We start from the raw sequence: 10,516 nt of genomic DNA, 5'->3' as shown, positions 1-10,516 counted from the left end.
AAAACTCAATTTAGTCCAGGGCTAAAATTAATCTGTGTCTGTGAAACCGCAGAAACAAAATGAGCTCTTCCGTAAATTCTTGCGTAAACTAATTTGAACACAACGTAGGATTAAACTATTTATTGGGAAAGGAGAGAGAGTTCAACTCTCTCAATAAATAGTTTAATTTTGGGTGACAGATGTACACAACTCTGCGTACGAGCAATTATGACTTTTTGTATTACAGCTTGTCAGTCCATCAATAAACCTGTACAAAATGTTTCCAGTTTCAAAAGGCATAATTCGCCACAGCATATTAAGGAAAATTGAAGCCTTAGTTGTCTGAGAACTGATCTGATTGAAGGCCTTTAAGAGATGATGGAATATTAATTCATTGTTTCTGCCAATGTGGCGCTAAGAGGGTAAAACATCCCGGATTAGACATTAAAAGGGTCTCATCAAAAACAATTAGCAACTGGTTACACTTGAAGAATTGCAATTAGAGGGAACAAAGTCAAGCGTACACGATGGGACCCCACAAGACCAGGGAGGGGAACACACCTTAACGCGTTCTCAACAAAGCATAACGTTTTTGTTTGACGCTCAAATTTCTTTGCATCAGAGATTAAGGAACTTGGCGCAGTTGAAATCATGGAGGATACCAGATCTTGATTCCTACATGTTAGGTTGGTTTGTAAAACCAGAAATAAGCAGTTCTACTGTCCTGCCTTTCCTCTGTACTACCACTTATACATTCATTATCAGTTAACACTGTGAAAGTACATTACATTACATTATTGGCATTTGGCAGACGCTCTTATCCAGAGCGACGTACAACAAAGTGCATACCCATAACCAGGGCTAAGTGCGCTGAAAGACCCTAGAGGGAAGTACAATTTCAATTGCTACCATACAACAAAGATAAGGGCCGGGGCCTATTTTTTATTTTTTATTTTTTTTTAACAACAAATAAACAAACAACAAAGCAAAAGTGACCAAACTTAACTATCCAAATACTGCTTACCTAGCCATTGTAGAGATTGTACAGTTCTGACCTCAACGGGGAGTTCATTCCACCACCGTGGAGCCAGAACAGACAGTAGTCGTGAGCGTGAGGTGGAGGTTCGGAGAGGGGGAGGTGCCAAGCGGCCTGTGGAGGCTGAACAAAGAGGTCTGGCAGGGGTGTAGGGTCTGATGATTTTTTGTAGGTAAGCTGGGGAAGACCCCTTAACTGCTTGGAAGGCTAGCACCAATGTTTTGAATTTGATGCGAGTATGGAATGTATTCGTGTTTCTAGGATATCTTCATCTGTTCCAGGCTTTTCCATCAATGATCAAAAGGGAAAAATGCTGAACAAACAGCCAAGAATGTCTGACGTCTCTGTTCAAAGATGAGACGGTAACAGATTCTGAAATTAAACCATAGTACATTAAACCAAAAACACTGGTCCAATGTTTTTTTCGAAAGGCAGGAATACACCCTGGACAGGTCGCCAATCCATCGCAGGGCACACACACCATTCACACCTATGGGCAATTTAGACTCTCCAATCAGCCTAACGTGCATGTCTTTGGACTGTGGGAGGAAACCGGAGTACCCAGCGGAAACCCACGCAGACACGGGAAGAACATGCAAACTCCACACAGAGAGGCCCTGGCTGACGGGGATTGAAACCCAGGACCTCCTTGCTGTGAGGCGGCAGTGCTACCCACTGCATCATCCGTGCCGCCTCAAGAAAACATGAATTAGGCAAATGGAATGTCCTTGCTCATTCAAACGTCAGTTACATACTGTACGTGGCAGATGCATAGCAATTGGGGAGAGGTGGATCCACAGGTCAATCATTTATACGACATGCTTTCTGGAAAAAAATAGTTCCACAAAGGATGCGCTGATGTTTTCTTGCTCAAAGGAAAGATTGAAAGTTCCTAACTTCTACTTCTAGCTCCCAGAAGGAAAGATTTAAGGGGTTGAATGTCCTTAAAGATGACGGAGCTCAATGGATTTCCGGGTCAGGAGCAAGGAAAGGGAAAAAAAAAAGTGGAGAAAAATAAGGGATTGGAATGAGCCCACGGTCTTCCCTGCTTCGGGTGTTACCCGCTCTAACATCGCTCGCAGTACGCATCGATTTAGCTCCAAAGCCCGTCTCCTGGCAACAGGGAATCCACTGAGCGCACAAGGACTGCACAAAAAAAAACACTGCTCCTGTCAGATATTTCAGACCAGACAGGCTCGCCATCCTTACACAGGGCTACAGGAAGAGTGAGGGGGAAAGTGTGGGTTACAGAAAGAGTCCCTCTGCTTCTGTACTGGAGGAAATCAGTGCTGCCCATCCAGCGCATTCAGACATTCTATCGCACTGTTCTGCTGTCATATTTGAACAAAGCAGACCTGGATTCAGATCAGATTTGTTTTGGATTTTGTGCTCCATTGTTCTTGCCTGGTGCATTTGTAACACTTTTTTGGGATCTTTTCCTTTGTAACATGACATAAAACGTAACGTAACGTAACACGTAACATAACATAACGTAACGGCGAGAACAGGCCATTCAGTGCTTGCCTTTTCCGACCCCTAAGTGTACCCTACTGCTTAGTTTGCCTAAAGGCCCGGACACACCAAACCGACGGTCGGCGTCGGAGCCCCCGGAGCTGTCGATGAGAGAGCTCTCACCGACGTCCGATGGCTCCGGCGCCGATTCAACATGTTGGAGCTGGACACACCGGAAAGACTCGGCCGACAGGGCGCCACCGATGTCCGCCGGCCGACCGTCGGTTTGGTGTGTCCGGGCCTTAAAAGCTAAATAGTATCTAGCACCGTACCAAGCCAGGCAAGCTTAGTCAAACACAGAAAAGCAGGCCCATTGGAATCCCAAACGCGTGCTGCCGGTCTGTGAGAACGCGGTCGATGAAATCCCCTGTTGGCGAATACGGCCACAGCTGCGTTATGGCAGACGGGGACGTTCTCCGCTGTCCTAACAAGCGTAGCGGGTTAGACCGGGAGCGTCCGCGACGCAGTAGTGCTCTCCAGGCGATTGATATTGGCAGCCTTCTTCTCCCGTTGCGGGCTAATCCCTTTAATCATGTCGCTCTACTCTGGGGGATCACGGCTGTGCGGTCCGAGGCGATGCGTTTTAATGACAGGCTTGGGTGAGAATCCCACTGCCGCCACCACCAAAGCCAAGACAAAACTCTGGTAATGCTTTCCAACAAGGTTACACGCAGTGGCTTTAACTCATGTAGTGGTTAAGTAAATAATGAGAAGTTACAGCTTCGTTTATGTATTTGTACATCATTGATTCACCTACAGCTACTTTCTTTCATAATGCTGATTCATATTGGAAGTGATATGTATTTGTTAACTGCTAATCATTTCATTTCACGCTAAATTAATGTGTTTGTACGTCATTAATTAGTCTGAACAACAACAACGTTAGTTAATGTCAATTTGTGAAGCCTGATTGTGTTACCAACATTCTCGCTATGTTGCTGCCATGTGATAAAACATTCCAGGGACATTGTGAGAACATTTTGCGTTAGCTGAGATGCCAATGGGATGGACAGAATTTCTGGACAAAGGGATCTGCTGATTCTGGTTTTCACCTGTATTTTCTTTGGCAACACAGAGAGAGCGAGACCAAAGTCAATAAATAAAAAACAAACACATTGCAGATCACCATTCCGCCTCGAAGGTTCTTGGCAAAAATAACAAACCAAACCTCTAAAGACTAAAATGAACCAAAAACACAGAGAAAGCTTTTCAGCCTTTCTGCTCTTCAACTGTCCAGCTTTTCAGCCTTTTGCTGTTCAGCCAGGGTGCTTCCACCTTGTCTGGTGTACGGCTCCCGGTCTCACTTCCTGTGGTAGACTACTGGCTGTGTAGGCAGGCACCACAGAACAGCACCCCCTTGGTGCCTGCTGACTCAGTCAGCACCAGAAGCTGCAGCTTTGCGGAAGCTGAGTGGCTTATCCTGTTAAGGCGCTGTTTAATGCTGCTTTTGGCAGGACTTCAGTAAGGGCTTCAGCCAGACAGGTGTTCAGGTATGGCAGCGCCCCATCGTGCACCGAAAACCCCTGATGGTCAATCTTGTGCCCGAAAGCCTGTTCATCAATCCACATCTGAGACATCTTCCTCTGACTCAGTCTTGTGAACTGAGACGTAGTTGCATGGGTAGACTGGTAGAAATATAGTTACAATAAAAACAGACGCCCCCTATTTATTATTATTATTATTATTATTATTATTATTATTATTATTATAAACTAATCTCAACTCATTCTATTCTCCGCAATGATCTATTCGGCGAAAATTTGTGATTTTCCACCAGTCCAATAGATGGCGCTATAGCTGTGGCTTGACTTGGAGCACATTGCCTAAATGTCAGAAATCAACCTGCGCTTGAGCCGATCACACCGACTTTTCCTGCCCAGTTCTGGAGGTATGTTAATCCGTTTATAATGTTGAATGGTTGTCTAACAAAAGCCTTGTGACAACAAGTGAATCGATTGTGTTATATACTACCGGCTTATCGACTTAATATTTGCTAGTTCTTAGAGATAAAGATAAAAGCAACTGAAGTTATATTATATGTTAGAACATGATGTGTGCTAAAACGGAAATGGGTTTATTTCGTAAAATCTTGATATTTCCCTGTATGCTTCCCTGTCATGGCGGCGCCCATGCAGCGCGCACGTTTTTCCTTATATTATATTGTTGAAATGTTTGTTTTAGTATAAGCTCCTGGTAAATGTGTAATTACAGCCAAGTAATTGTCATTGTTTTGTATAACAAACAAGCGATTAATGCATTTTCTGGTAACTTGCTGAATGCGATAAACCCGAGAGAGTTAGCTTTTGTTCTGTGAAGTAGTTAACTGTGGCCGTGCGCATGTTTAAAGTTCTTGAAATATTAATTAATTGATTTGCCCCGTTTTCACATGTTTGAATCGTTGGTGCTATTCCTGCATGATGAACTATAATGAGCAAATCGTGGGTTGCACTCGTCGGCGCGCGTATATGGCGGTAGTCTTGGTTGTTGTGAAGAGTTTGTCAAAGGCTGGAGAAGTCGTCAGGAAAAGAAGAAACCGCCAAACACTGACGAGAAAATATTGTTTCTCAATAAAAAAAAATTACGCAAGCGCACCAAGTTACACAAGCACACCCTCTGCCATGTTGCATAAACACCTTTCCCAAACAGTACACAATTTCTGTTTGAATCAGACTCATAAACGTCCAACCAAATAATTTTGTAGGCCACATCACGTTCCATATAATAGAATATAATTCCATATAATATATTTTTCAAAATATCACTGAATGACCCAATGAATGGCCCATTGACGTTGTCTGTCCCCAATATTCTACTCTGGTTGTCTTTCTTTATAATTTTGTTCATTGGTCTTTGCATTTTGTGTCCAAAATATTCACGCTCACTCTCAATATGTAGCAAATTTGAAGCACTGACAAACACAAGTTGATGTGGTCACAGGGGGAATTGAACCCACGTTATTTGCTACACTACACACAAGTTGGTGCAATCCTATATCTTCTGCACCTGGGAGTCTCCAGGTTTGTTGCGCTATATTTATTTCACCAACAGATGGTCATAATATGCATTCTCTTGAATGACGTTCTGAGTACTGAATCCATTTTTGACTGTGTGCTGGGAAACCAGGAAGCTTAATTTCACCATCACTCGATGAGAGAAAGCAGGGGCCAATCCCTCATGGGGCACATCCAAATCCGGTCCTGGTTTTCCTTTCCACCGTGGAGGTTGTGCTACTGATTGGCCACACATCTGACATCTCGCATGTCTTCACACAAGTGACTCCCAGGTTAAAGTTAGGGTGGAAAACCAGGAATTAGTGATACAAACCCGTGCGATGCTATTTCAGAAAAGTAATGATATCTCGGCAATGACTGAAGCATCCAAGACCACATTTTATGGAGATGGTGTTGCCATTATAAGCGAATGTTGGTGAAAATATAATCCATTTTAAAATATGGGCAACAATTTTATCAAATCAGATGTCAAGACTATGCGATGACAAATTATCACTCGTAACAGGCATTGCGGTGACATTGGGAGAACATTTTGTGTTTGCCGGCCATCGCTTTCCCATAATCTCCTGTTCCAGAAAGTTCCAGAGCTCCAATCTCCCCCAGCACACACGATTGACCCTGAGGTGCATCACTCTGCAGCACAAAATGGTGGCTTTCCAGAGCCTGGAGCTGCTGAGGCATACACGCACAAAAAAAAGAAGGAAAAAAAGATTGCGGATGGCCTCCCTACTCTTCCAATTTCCCTTGCTAATCTCCAGGCTTGCGGGTATCTAAATTATCTATCAGTATTTTTCCAGCTGGAACAAATTCGGCCTCCTAAATTATTACCTGATAGTTGCTACGCAACAATGCCATTCCGCGCGCACGCTTGCTTGCGCCGCGGTATTGATTATGCGGTGGGAGGCCATATTGATTTGACCCCGTTTGTTGCCTCCTGCCTCGACTGCAGTACTGCCACTCTCGCGGCTGACGCCATTTTTCTGTCACTGTCTTTGTTTGATTTCGAAAACTGCCACACCGTTTATAAACACGGGAGGGGGAGGTGTGTTGCCTGATACGATTACTGTGTCCCTTGGTAACATTTAGCATTCACCAGAATAATAATCAATAATAATAATAATAATAACAATAATTTATTTAGTTGAAGGTTTTATCCAAAGATGAAGCTGGGGTACAATCCCCCCTGGGGCAAAGCCTTGCTCATGGGCCCAACAGCTGTGCGGTACGTTGGCAGCAGCCGAACTGGGGAGAAGATCTATGGCCTTGCATTTCCAAGACCAACTCCCAGGCTGCTAGGCTACGCTGCTGTTAGCATGTGCGGCTGTTAGCCTGCACTGCCATTAGCTGTTAGCCTTTGCTGCAGTTAGCCTGCGCTGCCATTAGCTGTTAGCCTACCCTGCAGGTAACCTATGCTGCGGTTAGCCTGCGCTGCCATTAGCTGTTAGCCTACCCTGAAGTTAGCATACTAGCTTTAGTGCTCTTCAACAGCTGGCAGCAGGAGCCAATGTCTGCTTTGGGTGTGAAATTGAAGGACTTCCATGTTTAATCAGGAGAAAAAGTAATCAGACTATCTCCCAGCCCTGGTGAGAAGTGTTTGTTGGGTGCAGGTTCCAAACCATGGCAACAGCGTGGCACACAAAGAGACAGTATTAAGCTCATGAGTCTGAAAACTAAGAGAAGAACTCTTAACTCAGAAGTGTCATTGTTCTAGCTCGAGGGTGTGACAGCCATTTTGTGCTTAGAATTGACTAGGAACTGACCTTCAATTCAAGACACTGACCTACAATTTTGATAGATTTATAGAGGGATTTTGATAATTGCAGGGCTGTCATGATTAACATATTAATTGGAACAATTAATCAACGAGTCTATGAGCCGAACAAACATTTGAAAGATACAAATCAGTATCAGTTTTGTATAATAAGCACAGAAGCATGGGACAAAGAATCCCTTTTTAATTTAAAAAAAAGCTGTTTAAAATTATGAAATTCATTTTTTGTCATTATTATGCAGTGTCACACCACAGTTGCCATTGCATAAGGTGGTGTGACGAGAAAAAAAGTTTAAAAACTTGTTTGCTTAAGAAGACTTTAATTTTGTAGAAGGGCAAGTTTCAGAAATTACATGAGCACAACTTCCAGAAGTGTTTTAAACTTCAGAATGACAGGACGGCTTCATATCCATGTGTGACCACAACTGCCAACTGTCAACTGTCACCACAATCACTGCAAAATCATTGGTAAATCCTGAGGTCTTCCTGATGTTCAAGTAGGATTACTGAGTCATCAAGACCAAAGTCGTGAGGCGTGGGGAGCTTATTTTTGATAAGCTGTTTATACCCTTGTTGAACTATTTTCCTCTGTCTTGCTTGTCCATTGTCTATCTTACTGAATTTATCATTTAAAAATGAGCAAAGTTAATTCTGGACATTTTCTTTAACGATGATACACATGATAATGAACGCAATGCAGAGAGAGCCAATGGAATATTTTTCGTTGTGTGCTATTTTTGTTCTTTTTTGTTCTAGACGACTGAAGAGTTGGGTACATTTGGAGCTTACAGGCTCTAAAAATCGGTTTTGACAAATTCAGGGTTCTGGCTAAGAATCTTTTTGACAAGGTTTGACATATTATCCAAGTGCAGCCAGTGAAAATGATTACCGGTAGCCTACATTATTTGGGTGCAATTGACCTGCACAATACAGGAGCTGTCAATCGTTTTGTCAGTGTAGAAAATGGTAAAAAAACAATCTGGTTAACAAAAACGTAAGATAAGGTGTGAGATTGCAGACGTATTGTACTGCGACAAACAATTCCAAAATCACTGTATCGGAAATTGGCTGTTTTTGCAAGCAGCGCTGCTACAGTAAGAAACAAGCTTATATCGCTTAAGTATGAGCATAACTTCCTTTACACCTTCATATCAACACGCGTGGCGTGAAGTTAGTCTCACATTGTTTCCAGTCACTATCGAAAGACAAAATGCCATTATTCTGTGATCATGTCAAAAGCTTATCACTTCCGAAGAGGCCAGTACAGTAACTTAGTGGGAAATGGAATGGAATGGAAAGACATGCAACAATGTTAGCGCCGATTTCTGAAGGGGAGAGCCTTACAATAATGCCTCTTCCCCTGTCGAATAAAAGCCCTATTGGCTGTCATAAAAGTAAAAATACATTAAGCTGGTGCCATCTCGACCAATCAGTAGCAGCTCCCGATCAAGCCAGGTGCCTAAACCCGTTAGCTGGTGCCAAAATGTCAACGGCGTTAGCGTAACTTTCAGCTTTGCGCACCATCGTGCATCACCCGTAGAAACTTAGTGACATCACCAGATATTACTCCAGTTTCTGTCTCACCTCCTTGCATGAACCTCAGAAGTGGAGGTGTGTTTCAAAGATATTTCTGTTGCAATAACAAAACTCAATAGGACGAGAAAAGGCTTTCATCTCATTAAAACTTTAATTAGGTTCCTTTGTCGCGCATCCGTCACTGAAAAAGTAATATACGCAGAGGGGGTGTAAACACCCAGAACAAACAATGCCACGTCAATGCTTTGATATCAAAGACTTTGCAAATGATATTGATTCGATGGAAATCGCTCTCTGGCATGCTTGGCCCAGATCTCTGTGTGTGTATGGAATCGCTTGTCAGGGGCACGACGAAGAACAAAAGAAAACAATAATTTTGAAACGCGTCTTGAAAGTCGTGACGGCACACGGATTTGAGCAGTCGGGACAGTGAAAGGCACTTAGGTGGTTTCAGAACGCAAACTGTCAAATGAACGACACGGGGGTGGGGGAAGAGGAGAAATAAAGTGCTTGAAACCCAAACCCAGGTCTGTATTCCTGATGCTGAAATTGGGTATTCCGAATCCCTCTCTCTCTATCGCAGATTCCGGAACATTCCAATTTGCACAGGCCTTGTCTGCTATGGGAGTGGGGCCAAGTTAGATACTGTCACAGTGGTTAAGGTACATGACTGGGACCCGCAAGGTCGGTGGTTCAATCCCCGGTGTTGCCACAATCTGCACAGCCGTTGGGCCCTTGAGCAAGGCCCTTAACCTTGCATTGCTGCAGGGGAGGATTGTCTCCTGCTTAGTCTCATCAACTGTACGTCGCTCTGGATAAGAGCGTCTGCCAAATGGCATTAATGTAATGGAATGGGGCCAAGTTAGATACTGTCACAGATGCTGGAACAGGGTACATGCCTAAAGACTGAGACTAAGTACCATAACTTGATGGTGATATTAAGTCCAGAAAGGCTTTGAGTTTCCCCACAGACATCCTAAAGTGATAGCCTATAACCTGGATGAGGCAGTGGACCTCCCCTTGATGAATCCTTTTTAATGACATCATTGCGCAAAGTGAAAGGGAAACTTTAATGTGACCGTTGAAATCCCCTGATAATTTTTGGGTATTTAAGAGGGCTTTAAGAGTGTACAAGGTCACATGCTTGTCTACCTCCTCCCTGGAAGAAACACCTGTCTGTAAGCTTTCACGCATCGTCTCCACCTATCATTCCTCCGTCTTCTGACGGCTTTTCACACGGGCCGAAATTAACGGGCCTCCCCGCTCTTTGATCGTGGGTTCAAAGGCGTCGGCGTGGAGACAGGCGGTCCGGACGGGAGCGGCGGACAGCTGCTCGAGTCGATCCGAAACGACCTCTCTCTCTCTGGAGCGCGCCCCGACACCTGTCAGACCTGTCGCCGGGGGTAACCGCAACGGTCAATCACAGGGGCCCCCGGCCCCGCCCAGGTTCCACATCAGAGGGTCGGCTCTTCGGGGGACTTCCAGCTGGTTACCCTGTGAAGGTTCAGGGCTGACCAGCGTAGGATCTGCTTTCTTGGCCCCATGCATGATGATAATAATGATGAGTTATTTAGCTGACTCTTTTATCCAAAGCGACTTACATTTGATTAGACTAAGCTGGGGACAATCCCCCCCTGGAGCAATTTGGGGTTATGGGCCTTGTTCAAGGCT

The 10,516-nt window shown here is 44.1% G+C and overlaps 1 protein-coding gene across 3 annotated transcripts in view; it reads left to right on the top strand.

Annotated features, from left to right (window-relative positions):
• The first annotated feature begins 4,356 nt into the window (after nucleotides 1-4,356).
• ints13 (integrator complex subunit 13) overlaps nucleotides 4,357-10,516 on the top strand; it is a 70,421-nt gene continuing 64,261 nt past the window's right edge. For 2 of the 3 annotated variants that reach the window (XM_061229640.1, XM_061229641.1), the window contains exon 1: nucleotides 4,357-4,415. The gene's annotated coding sequence lies outside the window, so the exon portion shown is untranslated. The remainder of the gene's footprint in view (nucleotides 4,416-10,516) is intronic. The other variant, XM_061229642.1, reaches the window with a different exon arrangement.

Source organism: Conger conger, chromosome 19, assembly GCF_963514075.1.
Source record: "Conger conger chromosome 19, fConCon1.1, whole genome shotgun sequence".
Classification (NCBI taxonomy): Eukaryota; Metazoa; Chordata; class Actinopteri; order Anguilliformes; family Congridae; genus Conger; species Conger conger.
Note: the sequence above shows the minus strand (reverse complement) of the source record. Positions and strands in the feature narration are given on the sequence as shown.